This window comes from Triturus cristatus, chromosome 7 (genome assembly GCF_964204655.1).
Source record: "Triturus cristatus chromosome 7, aTriCri1.1, whole genome shotgun sequence".
Classification (NCBI taxonomy): domain Eukaryota; kingdom Metazoa; phylum Chordata; class Amphibia; order Caudata; family Salamandridae; genus Triturus; species Triturus cristatus.
Genome location: NC_140590.1, coordinates 960,009,897 through 960,026,330, shown reverse-complemented (window position 1 = coordinate 960,026,330; position 16,434 = coordinate 960,009,897).

The following is a 16,434-nucleotide window of genomic DNA, read 5'->3' as shown; positions in this document are numbered from 1 at the left end:
TGTGTGTATAACTGTATATGCAAGTAAATGTATGTTTGATTCTTTATTAGCATGAGTGACTATGTGTGTGAGTAACTCTATGGATGAGTGGCATTGTGTAACAGGATGTATAGGTGTATGAGTACATATGATGAGTGAGTACATGTATGAGTGACTGTATAGGACTGTTGGTGAATGAGTGGATGTGTATGTGGATCTTAGAATTACTGAAGAGGTTGTTGTAACTGGTATTGGTATGTCCATTGTTTTGAAAATTGTAGTCTCTATTTTTGAATGTGTGTATCAAAGGTTATATTAGGGTGAGAGGAGGTCTGCCACTCTATCACAAGGATGATGTCATCAGTGATGTCATCAGTGATGTCATTTGAGATGTCATCAGTGATGTCATGAGTGATGTCACTGACCATGTCATGAGTGATGTAATATGTGACGTCATCAGCAGTGCATTGCGGGCGCGCGAGTTATAGTTAGCTGAACTAACTATAACGAAGGAATTTCATTGTTTTTTTACGAGTGAAATGTCCAGCTAACTATAACATGTGTGAAACCTTTGGTTTTTTCATTGAATTTCTAAGGTTTTTTAAATGCTAATTCCTAACTATAACGTGTGTGAAACCCATGGTTTTTTCAGTGAATTTGCAATGTTTTTTAAATGCTAATTCTTATATTTACCTTTTTTTTTTTTTTTGCAATGTTTTTTACATATTTTTATTTTAATTTTATATCCTTTTTTAAAGACTATGGTTACATTTTAAAAATTCTACAATATATTTTTTATTTTTACCTTTTTTTTAAACTAAACAGGTAAGATTTAGTAGTATAACATAGTGAATCTTTTTTTCCCTTTTCTTTTTTTTTTTTTTTGTATTTTTTTAACGTGCGCGTACGGTAAGCGCACGTCTTGCTTTTAGTACATTAGATTTCTACGCTGCTTGCGTTCAGTTACGCAATTTGCGTAGACGTGCGTCACGCACACGCGGCGCGTAACGCGTACGCTGCACGCGCATGTTACGCGGAAGTGAAGGGGCGTGCCTGTTTTGCTCATGTGCGCGTGCGCGTGTCTTTTTTACGCGCATGCGTACTTTTACCGTAAGCGCTCCGTAAGCGCACCGTAAGCGTAACGTACGCGCACGTTGGGTCATGTGATCAAGAAACAACACTTTTGATTGGTTTTTACTACTTTCAGTTCTAGAACTCTCCTACACCACACCCATTCCCCTCATTTCTGCTTGTGATCCCTTAGGAGAAGGAGCTGAGTTGTCTTTGTGATACGATGGCAGAACAGCAGACCTCTTCTGAGAGTGAGGCTAGCAGCACTACCATGAGGCAGAGAAGGAGGAAACAAAAGAGCTCTTTCATATGGGAGTATTTTTCTTTTCCAGAGGGCAAGAAAAAGGTAAATGCACCTTTAGTGACTTGTAAGCTTTGTGACCGTGTACTTTCAAGAGGGAATCCTAACAAGAAGTATTCCTTCGGGAATCACACTATGTTGAGACACCTTCATGATGTACACGGTAGGACATATGCTCGACATACTGGAGGAAACCCTTCAGTAAGTCAACCAAGCACATCCACAGCAGCTCAGCCTGGTCCATCATCTGCAGGGCCGAGTCCATCTTCGGCAGGTCAGCTGAGCCCTTCATCTGTGGGGGGAGCATCTCCTTTTTCTGGTCCTCTGGAAACTAACCATCGGTTTGCGAGGGTTACAATGCGGTGCGCCATTTGTTATGGTCTAATTTGTCATAGGGAGACCAGTGTTGCCCTAGTTAACAATAAAATAGACCAGCACATTTGTCCTACCGATTAATATTCCATTCTTTCTTTCCTCTGTCCCTGTACGAACACAACGGCTCTTTTAAGAGCCAACCTTACCTTTCAACTTTTTTTAATATATTTTGTAAAACTTTTTTTTGATTTTTTTTTTTTACCGTACGCGTACGGTACGCGTAATTTTTTTTTTTTTTTAAAAAAACCACTAAAAATCAATTATCACATTACAAGGTCCTTGAGAGACTACAATGAAAAACTGAAAATGTGATTGTGGAGAAGTGGAAAAAAGGGACCATGAAATTTCTGACTTACCATACCCACTCAAAAAATTATTTATTAATTAAAATATAATTTTAATTGCTATAAAAATGGTTCAAGTTTTCGAAAATTTTCTTTCTCAATCTGAAAAAAAAGAAAAAAGTATTAATATTTAATAAAACATTTTATAATACAGTACACATATTTACATATTTTCCCAAAACAATTTTTTGCCTTTTTTTTGCTGTTTTCAGAATATATTGCATTTCACTATAAATCGTGAAAGCAATTGCATTCATCACTTAACAGCGGGCAAAAAAAAAATAACAATCTCAAAGAATGTTTAAAAAAAGCCCAGAATCTCTTCTCAGTTAAACATAACATTATCGAAATGCAAAATATTATTCATTAAAAATATCATCTAATAACAAAAACTATTTCTAAAAAATACCGTCTGACAATTTTCTTACAGAAGCATAATCTCAAAAATATTATATCTCAAATAAATCCACAATACATCTAGTTTCCTTTCTTTTAGGCCAAATGTTAATTTTTGAAATTATTTTTTGATTAAATTTCCAACGATAATCCAATAAAATTCCAAAATTTAAATTGTACAGATGTTACCGATTCTCTCTAAAATTTTGGTTTCCGAAAGATTAATTAGGATTTAATTAAGTCCACAATACAATTGGATACCTTTCCTTTAGGCCAAATGGTAATTTTAAAAATCTTTTTTGATTAAATTTCCAACGGTAATCCAATAAAATACAAAAATTTAAATTGTACAGATGTTACCGATTCTCTCTAAAATGTTGTTTTCCGAAACATTAATTAAGAATTATATAAGTCCACAATACAATTGGTTACCTTTCCTTTAGGCCAAATGATAATTTTAAAAATCTTTAAATTTGAAAATTCCAATGGTAATCCAATAAAATGGTAAAATTGTTTTGTACAGATGTTGCCAATTCTCTCTAAAATTTAGGTTTCAGGAAGATTAGATAGGAATTTGCTAAATCAAACGGCAAACGTTGCTTAAAAACCAATTGACAATCATTACACATTGTCCAGCCTTTTTTACATTTTAGATAAACTGTGTAATGACCAGAAGTTACAGTAGGTCCTTCATGGAAAATTATTGCAACTGTTACAAAAGTTTTTCCTGAAATTGATAATTGCTGTCCTGTAAACTTCTTTATTAAAGTATCCAATTTTGAACCATCAGCTCTACATCGTTGCATCATTAAAGTTACATACTGTCCGTATTCCTTTAAAATTAACGTTGAAAACATGTCAGATTTACACTCACCGCATTCCATGCTATGATTAGCATCTTTAACTAATTTAGCAAAAGTGACTGTTTTACTCTCTGGCAATGTTAAATATATAAACCTTTCAGAATCAACATTAGAGCCACATGTATTGAAACAGTTTTCACAACTATGTTCCCATTTATAAGAGAGACCAAACAAATTTTCAATGTGTACACCTTCTTCTTCCAGTACCTGAAGAAAATACAACAAGAATTCCTGTGCGTCTTGCTGTACATTTTGAGAAAACTGTGTACATCCTGAACATTCATCTAAAAGTTTTCTAATTTCAGTAGCACTTTCTATTTGAGTTTTATCATTACTCAGCTTTTGAAAAAGGAGACTCAACTCAGAACAGAATCTTTTTCTCTGATTTACTATTATCTGCTCTTGCAAACTTTCCAGATAAAATGCAACATTCAGCACTACATTAGCGTAGCAGTTGACACCAGAGCTATTTTCAAAATGACATCCTACAACCTCTTCTTCATTTTCCTTTTTCTTTTTGCTTGCAATTACATCACTCCTCTTTTTTTTCCTCCTCTCTACATCCTCATTACAGATATTCTCATTTCTCCTTTTACGAGAAACTACACGTTTCTCTAACACAGGATACTGACCTAAATGAGGAGCATAGGTTCTTCTTAATCTATTGTACTCCTTTACACAATTTGCATCAGCACTAACTTTTGAATCATCAAAGTCTATCATGAATAAACCAGATAATGTTTTCACTCGTGACAAAGCTACATAAGCCATACCTTCTTTGAACACAGTTGAACCAATGTTTACAAATGCACAATCTACAGTCAATCCTTGAGACTTGTGAATAGTTACAGCATATGCTAGAGAAAACGGAAACTGTTTCCTTTGTACATATAAGTCTTTTACAAGCATGAAATGAACTGAACAACGACAAATGTCTATAACTTCTTCTATCTGATCAAATTTTATTTTTAAACATTCAATTCCATCTTTTTTCTGATAATTAATAAAACCCACAACTCTTCCCATAGCCCCATTAACTAAACCTTTTTCAACATCCAAATTTCTCCTTAAAAATACTCTACAGTTCATGCAAACATATAGATTTTTTTCTAATCCAGCAGTTTTGGAAATCTTCTTCTCTAGTGAATCCAATTTATTTTTCAGTTTGCCTGTTAATGTGATAGTAATTCTTCCATCCTGAATTTTGTCCACTGCTTCCAATTTCCTGATATCTTCCTTTTCCAATTTCAAAAGCTCCTCATTGAATATTGAGCATTCACGTAGAGTTGGCATTAAGCAGATGACACTTTTCTTTTCTGCAATGTTCTTGTATATCTTCTCTGCAACTATTTCTTCCTTTGGAAATAAATTATGTAGCAACCGACTCTGTAATGCTTTTGTGCCAGCTTCAGTGAGTAGTCCAATTCTGATATCTTTCAGAATACTTCCATATTCTTCATCGTTTGCTTGTCTCATATTAGTAGTAAGTTCCTTGTACTCAAAGAAGGACCAAATATTTGCATTACCGATGCTTCCCAATGACTTCTTTGTGTCTTCATGTGTCACAGTATTAAACACTGGTTGTCCTTTAACTGGAGTAAGCTGTAGAAGATCCCCAAAAACTATGACATGTTTTCCACCAAATAACACATCATAGTCTGTCCTTAGAGTTTGCTGCATTCTTAAATGCACAAAGGCAAGCATTAAGTTTGATACCATGCTCACCTCATCAATAATGAGAACTTGCATCTTCTTCAATACTCTTGAAACTTCCAAGCATGCTTCTCCAGTTAGCTTGTGGTATTGTATTTTGTTCTCATGCTCCACTGGTAACATTAGCAAACGATGTAAGGTGATTCCTATTTTGTTATATGCTGCTAACCCAGTTGGAGCAGTAACCACACAAGACAAAGTAGAATCCGTTTTTTGCTGTAGGTAGCTTCTGATGACTTTTATTAGGAAACTTTTTCCAGTTCCAGCTTGTCCGCTTACATACATCCTGATTGGATGAAATGATGTGCATGAGCACTCTTTTTTTTCATGTAGTAATCCGTGATCAATTTTGTTTCTGATTTCTTCATAAATTTGTTGCTGCTCTTCATTCAGTTGTCTTTCCAAATTTGGTAAGTCTATAAATTCTTCTTGAGCTTGATTCATAGCCGTTTCCACTTCATTCATGGCTATTGCAGCTTCATTTTCAACGATTGGTTGTCCTAGGGGATCTTGACTGAGTGTTCCTGAACTTTGGCTGTCTTGAGAACTGTCTCTAGCTACTTCAGCTGCAATTGTAGTTTCCTGTTCAATTTCTTCATTTAACATTTCCACATAAGTTGTGAATGTACTGCATTGTATGCTGTCTTTGCAAGCATTAAATGAATCTTCATAGCTTTGAAATTCTCCCAGTAGTTCGTCCTCTGTACGCCATGGTTTAAACAGCTGTAAAAGAGCCAAGTAGTAAAATTCCTTTTTGTCAGTAGTGTCGCAACTCAGCTTCCTGTGATTTATCAAACTTCCTTTTGTTTGCTTCACCAAACACCCTTCCTCACCAATGACTTTATATTTTCCATTGTTGATGTCTTCTGCGGCTTTCTGTGAATAAATGTAGTTCTGCAGCACTTCATAGAGACACATGTTCTCCAGATGATGAATTCTCTTGGATATGTGTCCAACATGTTTGATTTCAAAATATCTGTACTTTCTGGGTCATTCTCGGCCAAATATTCAATTTCTCCAACAGATTTCAGTACCCGATTTCTCATTGCTGCAAGGCCTAAACTTTCCCAAATTATTCTTCTTGATTTCGAGTAGAGACTTGCAGAAGATAACCCATCTGAACATTCGTAGGATCCAATTTCTCGATGCGATAACATCTTTAAACTGAAACTGTACAGCTTCTTACTGACAGTCTTCTCGTGAAAAATCTCTTCCCACATTTCCTTCAATTCACTTTTTTCTGATTTAGTAATGTAAGACGTTACATATCGAGCAACAGCAATGGAATTGTCAGCTACATACTGTATATCCATGTTAGCATTCCACATGGATAAAATGACTGGGTTGTAGTCATTTATATTTTTTGATTCTTCTTTTCTTTTAAGGTTGTAGGTATTCTTAGGTGATTTTCTTGTAATAGTATGTCTCACAGATGACATAAAACTGTTTACTCTTCCATTTGAAAGAACAGGTCTAGGAAATCCAAATCGACATTTAGTGTAGTATTTATCTTTGCTCTTGTATTTCCGTCGACAGTATTTTCCACACCGATGACTTTGGAAACGTAAAACTTGCTCCTTTAACTTTTTCTCTTCTGTGCTTTTTGGTATAGCACATGTTGCATATTCTTCAATGAAAGATAACACTGCTTCATCAGTATCTGTTCCAAACTTTGGGGCATCCTTGATCCACAACAGCATATGAATATGAGGAGCACCTCTTGCCTGGTACTCTTTTCTCCAAAAGAAATCCTCTACTTCTCCAAGAGGTGGATTTTTTTTATTGCAGATGAAGGACATCATAGCCTCAAATCTATGATTGAAATATCTGCAAACATTAACCGGATCCAATGAGCACAGTTCTCCAGCTGTCTTGTATTCGATGTTTTTAATGTTTGAATTTGCCTCTCGTAGAAAATCCAGTAAATCATCCCAAGCGTACTCAGCACAGCTTAGAGTAAGGAACCATGTTGGTGTTCCTAAATTTCGTAACATGCATTTTAATTCACCATGGCGTCGGTACCAATATTCATTTGTCCCACGCTGACAAGCCATCAGATTGATCAGTTGTGTTTCCAAATGATCATCTCGGTGTTGCACTTTCTCCATAAAATCCTTAGCAGACACATTTTGTAAATGTACTCCACTTTTTAAAATGTGATTTACTGCATATGATAATGCAGACAAGTCGCTTTCAAATAAAAGATGGAATAAATAAGGAATACTTTGTCGAAATCTTGGATCTTCTGCATATAGTCTTGTAGTCCGATACTCAGAAGCTGGAATCTGTTCTGGACGTTCATCGTATCGTCCTCCTTTTCCTGTAGGAAACAGCTGGGGAAAACATCGAGCTTCCAAGCTCTCCTCCCATACACTCACAGGAGTTCCTTTTGCTTTCTTCATCTGAAACAGATCAATATTGTCTCCCATAACTTCTTTTGAATGAAGAGGATGTATGCTAAAATGTTCATAAACTTCTTCTTCCTTTGATTTGTCCACTTTTTCAATTTGCCCAGTTGGTGTTTCTGTGTCTTCTTGTAAATCTTCTTCTTCTTCTTCTATATAAATTGATTCATACCATTTGTTATTCCTTTTCAAATACAAATTTGCTCTTTGTACTTTCCGTACATCTACCAGCTCCTGCCAAATCTTCTTATTCTTTGTAGGTACACCATTAACCAGAATAACTAATGGTTCAGTTTCCAAAGTATCTGCATTAATAGTTTCCATATTTTTTTTCAAATCCAAGGGCAAATACACCACTCTTCCTTTTAAACCTCTTACTAAATCTGAAGGAGGTACTTTACCAGTTTTTGGCTCCATACGCACTATGGTCTGGAACGGATGAACACATTGAATAAGTATAGACTCATATGTATTTAATTCAGAAAGTTCGGCAGGAATAGCATCCAATTCTAAATTATTATGTACAGCTCTGGTCGGCATTCTATTTTCTTCTAATTTGTTGTAACAGTATTTACAAATACGCTGATCTTCACCCAATTCAAAACAATTTTCAAGAAATATATATGTGGCAAAATCCTTCCACTTATAATTATCTTCATTTTCACTTTTTCTGTAGAGATCAACATACCTGGTTTGTTTTCTATAATGAGTTCTGCAAATACAAGTAATATTTGGTCTTTCATTAGAGATTATTGCAAATTTTGTTATGTGATCATTAAATGTCTTACTTACAGAGGGTTCTACATTCTCTTCCACTTCTTCCTCATTTACTGTGTCCTTTTCTGCACTGTCTTGTTCAGGACCAAAGTAACAAAACTGAATTTCATCAATAACCTTCTCTACATCTGATACCGATCCACGGAACAGAGCCCTATTCAATCCATCTAACTTTATTGCTGGACTTTTAGCAAAATACAACCGTCTCACAAACTTTCTCATTTCAGTATGATGAACAGCCAGCATCCTAAAATGATGAAAAACACTTTTACACACTTTTCTAGATAGACAAGCCAGAGAATGACCCTGCAAACCAGTATTCTCTCTCACTCTGCATGGATCTAGACTTAGAAGCACCTTAATCTTCTGTTTTACACTTTTTTTACTATATTCTCTTAGAAACTCACGAAATTTATCAATAGATTCCTGACGCACAGTGCAAATACTACTACAATTCCAAGTGTACACTGGGGCTTTAGGACATCTCCCCATAGCCTCATCCGCCATCACTTGTACCTCATCTCTTGGAACCATTTTCTCCTTCTCCATTATAGAACCATTTTTCACTTCGTAAGCACGACCTCTGGTGTCAACTGCATGCAGCAAACTATTACTTTGAAAATAACTCTCTTCATTAAAAAAAGGTTCACTACTTGAACTATGCATCCATTCTCCTAAAAACACTTTACAAAAGTTTGTTCTTTTCACTTCTCTTTTCCTTTTGGTTTGTGATTTCAGTACATTAACCATTTTATCTAATGTACGCATCCTATTCAAAATTAAAATGAATAGTTTCCTTTTTAATTCTAATGCCTTAGCTGCAATGGCTTCAATTTCTTTTTTTTTCTTATAAAATTTAGCCTTTTGCTTATATTTCTTCACATCCTTTATCAAATTGGACATAACTCTTCTCTCAACATTTTTCTACGTATCTCTTTAAACGCTGTTTTTCTGTTTAAATTAATCTTTATTGTTTCTGAAGGTATATTTGCATTAACTAAATGCTCAATTTTTTCCTGTTCTTTTCTATATAAAACATTCTTTCCAGTACAGACATTTTGTACATTTTTCCTTTTTTTGAAGATGTTCTTTAAAAAATCTTTTGTCTGCTTACGAGAAGACTTTCTCTTTTTCCCAACATGAGCATCTCCAGCTAACTTAGGTCCTCCAGTTGTCTTCAAATATAGTTTTTTTTGTGGTTTTTCCTTAGTCTGGATTTTGTAGGCATCTTAAATTTTGTTCACTGCTCTTCAGCAATACCTGAAAAAAACTAAAAAAAAAATTATTTATTTTATTTAAATATATTACTACATTTTTTATGATCTTTTCAAATCTTCAAATACTAAGTACCCCTTTCCTACAAGTGAAAATCACAATAACACCTTCACAAATTAAATATCTAAAAACAATTCCTGTGTGCACACAGAGTCATGGTTTGAAATTAGGCAAAAAACGAAATTTCTTTGCCAATTGGAAAGCACACTTCCTACTGCTTTTTTGGCAAGTGATAAGTACTTTTACAATCTGAAACATTTCTAATCCACTTTTCAGATTCTCAAAAAAGCACATGTCCAAACAGCTTTTTGAGACCAGCAACATGTGTAACCTAGGTGACTGACTACACTCCAGCAAGGGCAACCAGCCTTAGTGATCCTGAATGTATTTGCATTACTAACTGCAACCTCAAACCCCACTCGGTTGTGAATACTGTGCATGATTCCACAGGATAAGCAGCTGGCTGTGTGCTAAGAGTCTGCTTCTGCACAAAAAAAAATAGTTCCCCCTTTCCTACTAATGCAACTGTAAAATTACCAGAGCAATACACAATAAATCTCTGCCTGTAATTCCTCTTTGCACACAGAGTCATGTTTTCATATTAGTCAGAAAACGAAATTTCTTTGCCAATTTGAAAGCACACTTACTACTCTTTTTTTTGGCAAGTGATAAGTACTTTTACATTCTGACACATTTCTAATCCACTTTTCAGATTCTCAAAAAAGCACATGTCCAAACAGCTTTTTGAGACCAGCAACATGTGTAACCTGGGTGACTGACTACACTCCAGCAAGGGCAACCAGCCTTAGTGATGCTGAATGTATTTGCATTACTGACTGCAACCTAAAACCCCACTCGGTTGTGAATACTGTGCATGATTCCACAGGGTAAGCAGCTGGGTGTGTGCTAAGAGTCTGCTTCTGCACAAAAAAAATAGTTCCCCCTTTCCTACTAATGCAACTGTAAAATTACCAGAGCAATACACAATAAATCTCTGCCTGTAATTCCTCTTTGCACACAGAGTCATGTTTTCATATTAGTCAGAAAACGAAATTTCTTTGCCAATTTGAAAGCACACTTACTACTCTTTTTTTTGGCAAAAGATAAGTACTTTTACAATCTGACACATTTCTAATCCACTTTTCAGATTCTCAAAAAAGCACATGTCCAAACAGCTTTTTGAGACCAGCAACATGTGTAACCTGGGTGACTGACTACACTCCAGCAAGGGCATCCAGCCTTAGTGATGCTGAATGTATTTGCATTACTGACTGCAACCTCAAACCCCACTCGGTTGTGAATACTGTGCATGATTCCACAGGGTAAGCAGCTGGGTGTGTGCTAAGAGTCTGCTTCTGCACAAAAAAAATAGTTCCCCCTTTCCTACTTATGCAACTGTAAAATTACCAGAGCAATACGCAATACATCTCTGCCTGTAATTCCTCTTTGCACACAGAGTCATGTTTTCATATTAGTCAGAAAACGAAATTTCTTTGCCAATTTGAAAGCACACTTACTACTCTTTTTTTTGGCAAAAGATAAGTACTTTTACAATCTGACACATTTCTAATCCACTTTTCAGATTCTCAAAAAAGCACATGTCCAAACAGCTTTTTGAGACCAGCAACATGTGTAACCTGGGTGACTGACTACACTCCAGCAAGGGCAACCAGCCTTAGTGATGCTGAATGTATTTGCATTACTGACTGCAACCTAAAACCCCACTCGGTTGTGAATACTGTGCATGATTCCACAGGGTAAGCAGCTGGGTGTGTGCTAAGAGTCTGCTTCTGCACAAAAAAAATAGTTCCCCCTTTCCTACTAATGCAACTGTAAAATTACCAGAGCAATACGCAATAAATCTCTGCCTGTAATTCCTCTTTGCACACAGAGTTATGTTTTCATATTAGTCAGAAAACGAAATTTCTTTGCCAATTTGAAAGCACACTTACTACTCTTTTTTTTGGCAAGTGATAAGTACTTTTACAATCTGAAACATTTCTAATCCACTTTTCAGATTCTCAAAAAAGCACATGTCCAAACAGCTTTTTGAGACCAGCAACATGTGTAACCTAGGTGACTGACTACACTCCAGCAAGGGCAACCAGCCTTAGTGATGCTGAATGTATTTGCATTACTGACTGCAACCTCAAACCCCACTTGGTTGTGAATACTGTGCATGATTCCACAGGATAAGCAGCTGGCTGTGTGCTAAGAGTCTGCTTCTGCACAAAAAAAATAGTTCCCCCTTTCCTACTAATGCAACTGTAAAATTACCAGAGCAATACGCAATAAATCTCTGCCTGTAATTCCTCTTTGTACACAGAGTCATGTTTTCATATTAGTCAGAAAACGAAATTTCTTTGCCAATTTGAAAGCACACTTACTACTCTTTTTTTTTGGCAAGTGATAAGTACTTTTACAATCTGACACATTTCTAATCCACTTTTCAGATTCTCAAAAAAGCACATGTCCAAACACCTTTTTGAGACCAGCAACATGTGTAACCTGGGTGACTGACTACACTCCAGCAAGAGCAACCAGCCTTAGTAATGCTGAATGTATTTGCATTACTGACTGCAACCTCAAACCCCACTCGGTTGTGAATACTGTGCATGATTCCACAGGATAAGCAGCTGGCTGTGTGCTAAGAGTCTGCTTCTGCACAAAAGAAATAGTTCCCCCTTTCCTACTAATGCAACTGTAAAATTACCAGAGCAATACACAATAAATCTCTGCCTGTAATTCCTCTTTGCACACAGAGTCATGTTTTCATATTAGTCAGAAAACGAAATTTCTTTGCCAATTTGAAAGCACACTTACTACTCTTTTTTTTGGCAAGTGATAAGTACTTTTACAATCTGACACATTTCTAATCCACTTTTCAGATTCTCAAAAAAGCACATGTCCAAACACCTTTTTGAGACCAGCAACATGTGTAACCTGGGTGACTGACTACACTCTAGCAAGGGCAAACAGCCTTAGTGATGCTGAATGCATTTGCATTACTGACTGCAACCTCAAACCCCACTCGGTTGTGAATACTGTGCATGATTCCACAGGATAAGTAGCTGGCTGTGTGCTAAGAGTCTGCTTCTGCATAAAAAAATAGCTCCCCCTTTCCATCTAATGCAAATGTAAAATCACCAGAGCAATGCCAAACAGCTTTCTGAGACCAGCAACATGTGTAACCTGGGTGACTGACTACACTCCAGCAAGGGCAACCAGCCTTAGTGATGCTGAATGTATTTGCATTACTGACTGGAACCTCAAACCCTAAAAGTATTCCTTATTTATACCAGTACACCTTAATTTATGGTGAAAACATAGTCCATATTATTTTACATGTTCCTCACATTTAAATTTCTCCCAAAACACAAAATGATAAACACAACTTCAACAAAAGGAATTCCAATGCTATTATTCATTTCTTAACTTACCATATACATCCCCTCTCAAACTCTTAACTCACCTTTAAAATTAGTTAGTTGTGAAAGAAATGTGGCACTCAAACAGCAGATTATCAGAGCCAGGATCTCTGTTCTGTACACCTCTCTCCTCTCAGCAGAACCAGATAATGGCAAAGTTTCCCTCTCTTTTTCCACACATATACATGTTAGGTTCAAATCTCAGTGCTTCCCCCTTTTTTTCAAATGTAATCACACATTTCTATTGGTTGAAAACCAACCCTTTTCAAAAAGTACCCTTCCCCCAACTTGACTTCAGCCTAGTACCCTTCCCCCAACTTGACTTCTGCCTGCTACCATAGCAACAGCTCATGGAACACTGCTGTCTACAGTCAGGTCAGAAGTTCACCACACAATTTTTCATTTTCAATGAGCAAGAGTGCTTGACTTTTCTAACCTAACAGCAAATCCATACTAATGTTCTTTGGTAACACATTTTTCTGTACCAATACAAATCATGCTTCTATAAATTGACACACACAGCCTAGTTTTTAGTGTAGAATGGTATGAAACAGCCAATGAGTTCATTTTATTTTAAAAAAATATGTATGCCTCCATTTCCAAACTGTCTTTCATTTCATTTTCCCATTCTACTGAAATACACCTCCTGAGTGCATCCAGATCTCCTTGGAAGATGTTCACAGTGTGGATTGTAGGGCACAGCTATGTTTTCTGGAGTGAAAAGTTTGCAGAGAAAACAGGTATGGTGAGAGACCTTGCTTTGCCAAATGTAGACATTAAATGGATTGGTCAGAGAGGGTTAAAGTGGCACCAATTAATGCCATTGGTGAAATCCTTCATGCAAATCCAACACCCTGACCTCATAATAGTGCACTGTGGTGGCAATGACCTAGGCACTTTGACTGGGGTAGGTCTGGAAATGCTTATGAAGGAGACCTTTGCACAACTGTTTTCACTTTTCCCTAAAACTGCCTTTGTGTTTTCTAACATATGCCAAAGGCAAAAATGGAACTGGTCCAATCATTTTTGTCCACAGATTGACAAAGCAAGAAAGCACGTCAACAAATCTGTTTCTGCTTTCCTCCGTGACTATGGTATGGGTTCCATTTACCACAACAACTTGCGTTACGACATGCAAGACATTTATAGAGGAGATGGTGTACACTTCACTGATGAAGGGAACAGAGTCTTCCTCTTGAACCTTAGACTCTGCATCGGTACTTACTTGTAGGTACCACTAAAAAATCACTTAATAAACACAACGGCTCTTTTTAGAGCCCCCTAATATCTAAACACTTAAATCTGCATTTCATTTCATTTTTTTTTTTTTTTTTACCGTACGCGTACGGTGAGCTTACCGTACGCGTACCCCGCGATTTTTTTTAATATTAATAAATGGTTTTTTTGTACTTTTCTGTCCTTCTTTGACCCCCTTTCAAATGTTAGGGGGTCTGTAACTCTCTTCCTTGCCCCCTTTTCAAGTTATCACCCTTTTTTTTCTGAGTGAAACACACAAAATGGCGACCGCCGCTTCCTGGTTTCGACCGATTCGAATGTTTACTAAGATCTAACAGCCAATCAGAATCGCGCTCGCGCACGTCACCGTACGCGTACGGTAAGCGCACCGTAAGCGCACCGTAAGCTGGCTCAGATATATATATTGATTTAAAGGCTATTTTCTCAGAATCTACTGAACAGATTTACACCAAACCTACAAAAGGCACTTCCTTGACCTGTAGACTACCTCTCTGCCAAATTTCAAGGAACTCTGTTCAGCCGTTCGGGCTGTAGCTGTGTCTAAAGGTCCTATGGAAAAATGCATAGGAAAAACGCGTTTTGGGACCTCCCTTTTATCTCAGCCCCCGCTTGACGAATCCCACCGAGACTTTCAGGGTAGGAGCGGAGCGTAGCGCCCTATTAGTTTTGAAAATTTCGCGAGGATTCGTCGACCGGCGCCAAAGTTATTCCAAATAGAATGTTGCGGTTTTCCTATGGAAACAGGGTCCTAACTATGACTACCTACTGGCGACCGCCAGTAGGTAATATATATATATGTATATATATATATATACATATATATATATATATATATATCCACATGCAAACAGCTCCTACTGGAGCGCTGGGACCCTCGAAAGGTGGCGTACACTCCGTTGGAGCGTGCCGGAACAATTATTCCCAACCCAAAAAAAGTATATTACGTACGCTCTCAGGAAGAATAGGCAAACAAAGATCTGAATATCCAGTTTAATCCACACAACACGTTTCGGCGAAAGCCTTGGTCACGTGTGAAAGTGCACAATAGTACAGACACTGATAAAGTTTTCACGATCAAAAATGAACATAAACATAGGACAATCTTCACTTTGTATGAACCGCAAATGTGGCGGCCATCTTAGAAGGGTAAGAATACACTTATACGTTTATGCAACATTGTGCAGATGCCATCCAAATCTATGTTTGAAAATAATAATACCAACGCCAGGCCAGGTGCATGAAAGCAAATAGTAGTAGAAATAAAAATTATGCACAATTGCGTCAATGTACTTGAATTTACGTCATACGGCTTGAATACAATTGGAACAAAGACAGTAACATGACATCCTGGATATATGTGCAGACATACGTATAAATAGTTTGCCTAGGGAGATTGTCAAAATATACAAGTGTTCCATGAACAAAATATGTATTAACACAACCCTATGAATACAGCCAAAATATCAACGCCAATTGGCGCATACTGTTAACACATGGTCCAGTCAGGTGCAAAGTTCCCACAGATACGATGCAACATGTGAAATACACGTGCTAATGTAATCCGAAGCTGTGGATGGTGACATAAGGAACAACATAACAAACGTGTAAAAGTGAGGGTTTCCGATATGGCAATCCCTGACCTAAACAACAATATTACTGCAATTGAGGCAACGTATAGAGACCCCAAAGAGTATTGGGGAATGGCGTGGTACCGGGCAAGTGCCCCTAATGTAAGGTACTCCTAAAGAATTATGGCCAATGTAGATCGTGCATATGCCAGTGATCAATACTAAAAACAACATACTTGGGATGTGACAGGTGTACATTCATGCCGGATGAAAAGGGTAGGTTGCCCGTGCTGGTGAATACATGAGAATGGGCCCCTTCCTTTTCTCCTGTAAGAAATGAAGGGAGAAAGGACAAACAGTTAAAATCGAAAAGACGGCATCCAAAGTTAGTACTAAATGTATAAAAACATAAGTAACATTTGACCATAGCCGCACATCCAAACAAGGGAAAAAGAAGCAGAATGGCATACAATAATATCATCGTATAATTGCAGTTCGAAACACTGGCGAACAGATGCAGCTTAAACATCCTCTTAAAAGGCATCTAGAAGAACCCCCAATAAATGCCTTTAAACATTAAGAAACACACAAAACATACGAAAAATGCAAAAGTTGCATGCAAAAATGCAAAAAATGCCTTAAAAACAAAGTCCACAAGGAGGTGAATAACAGCCAAAGAATG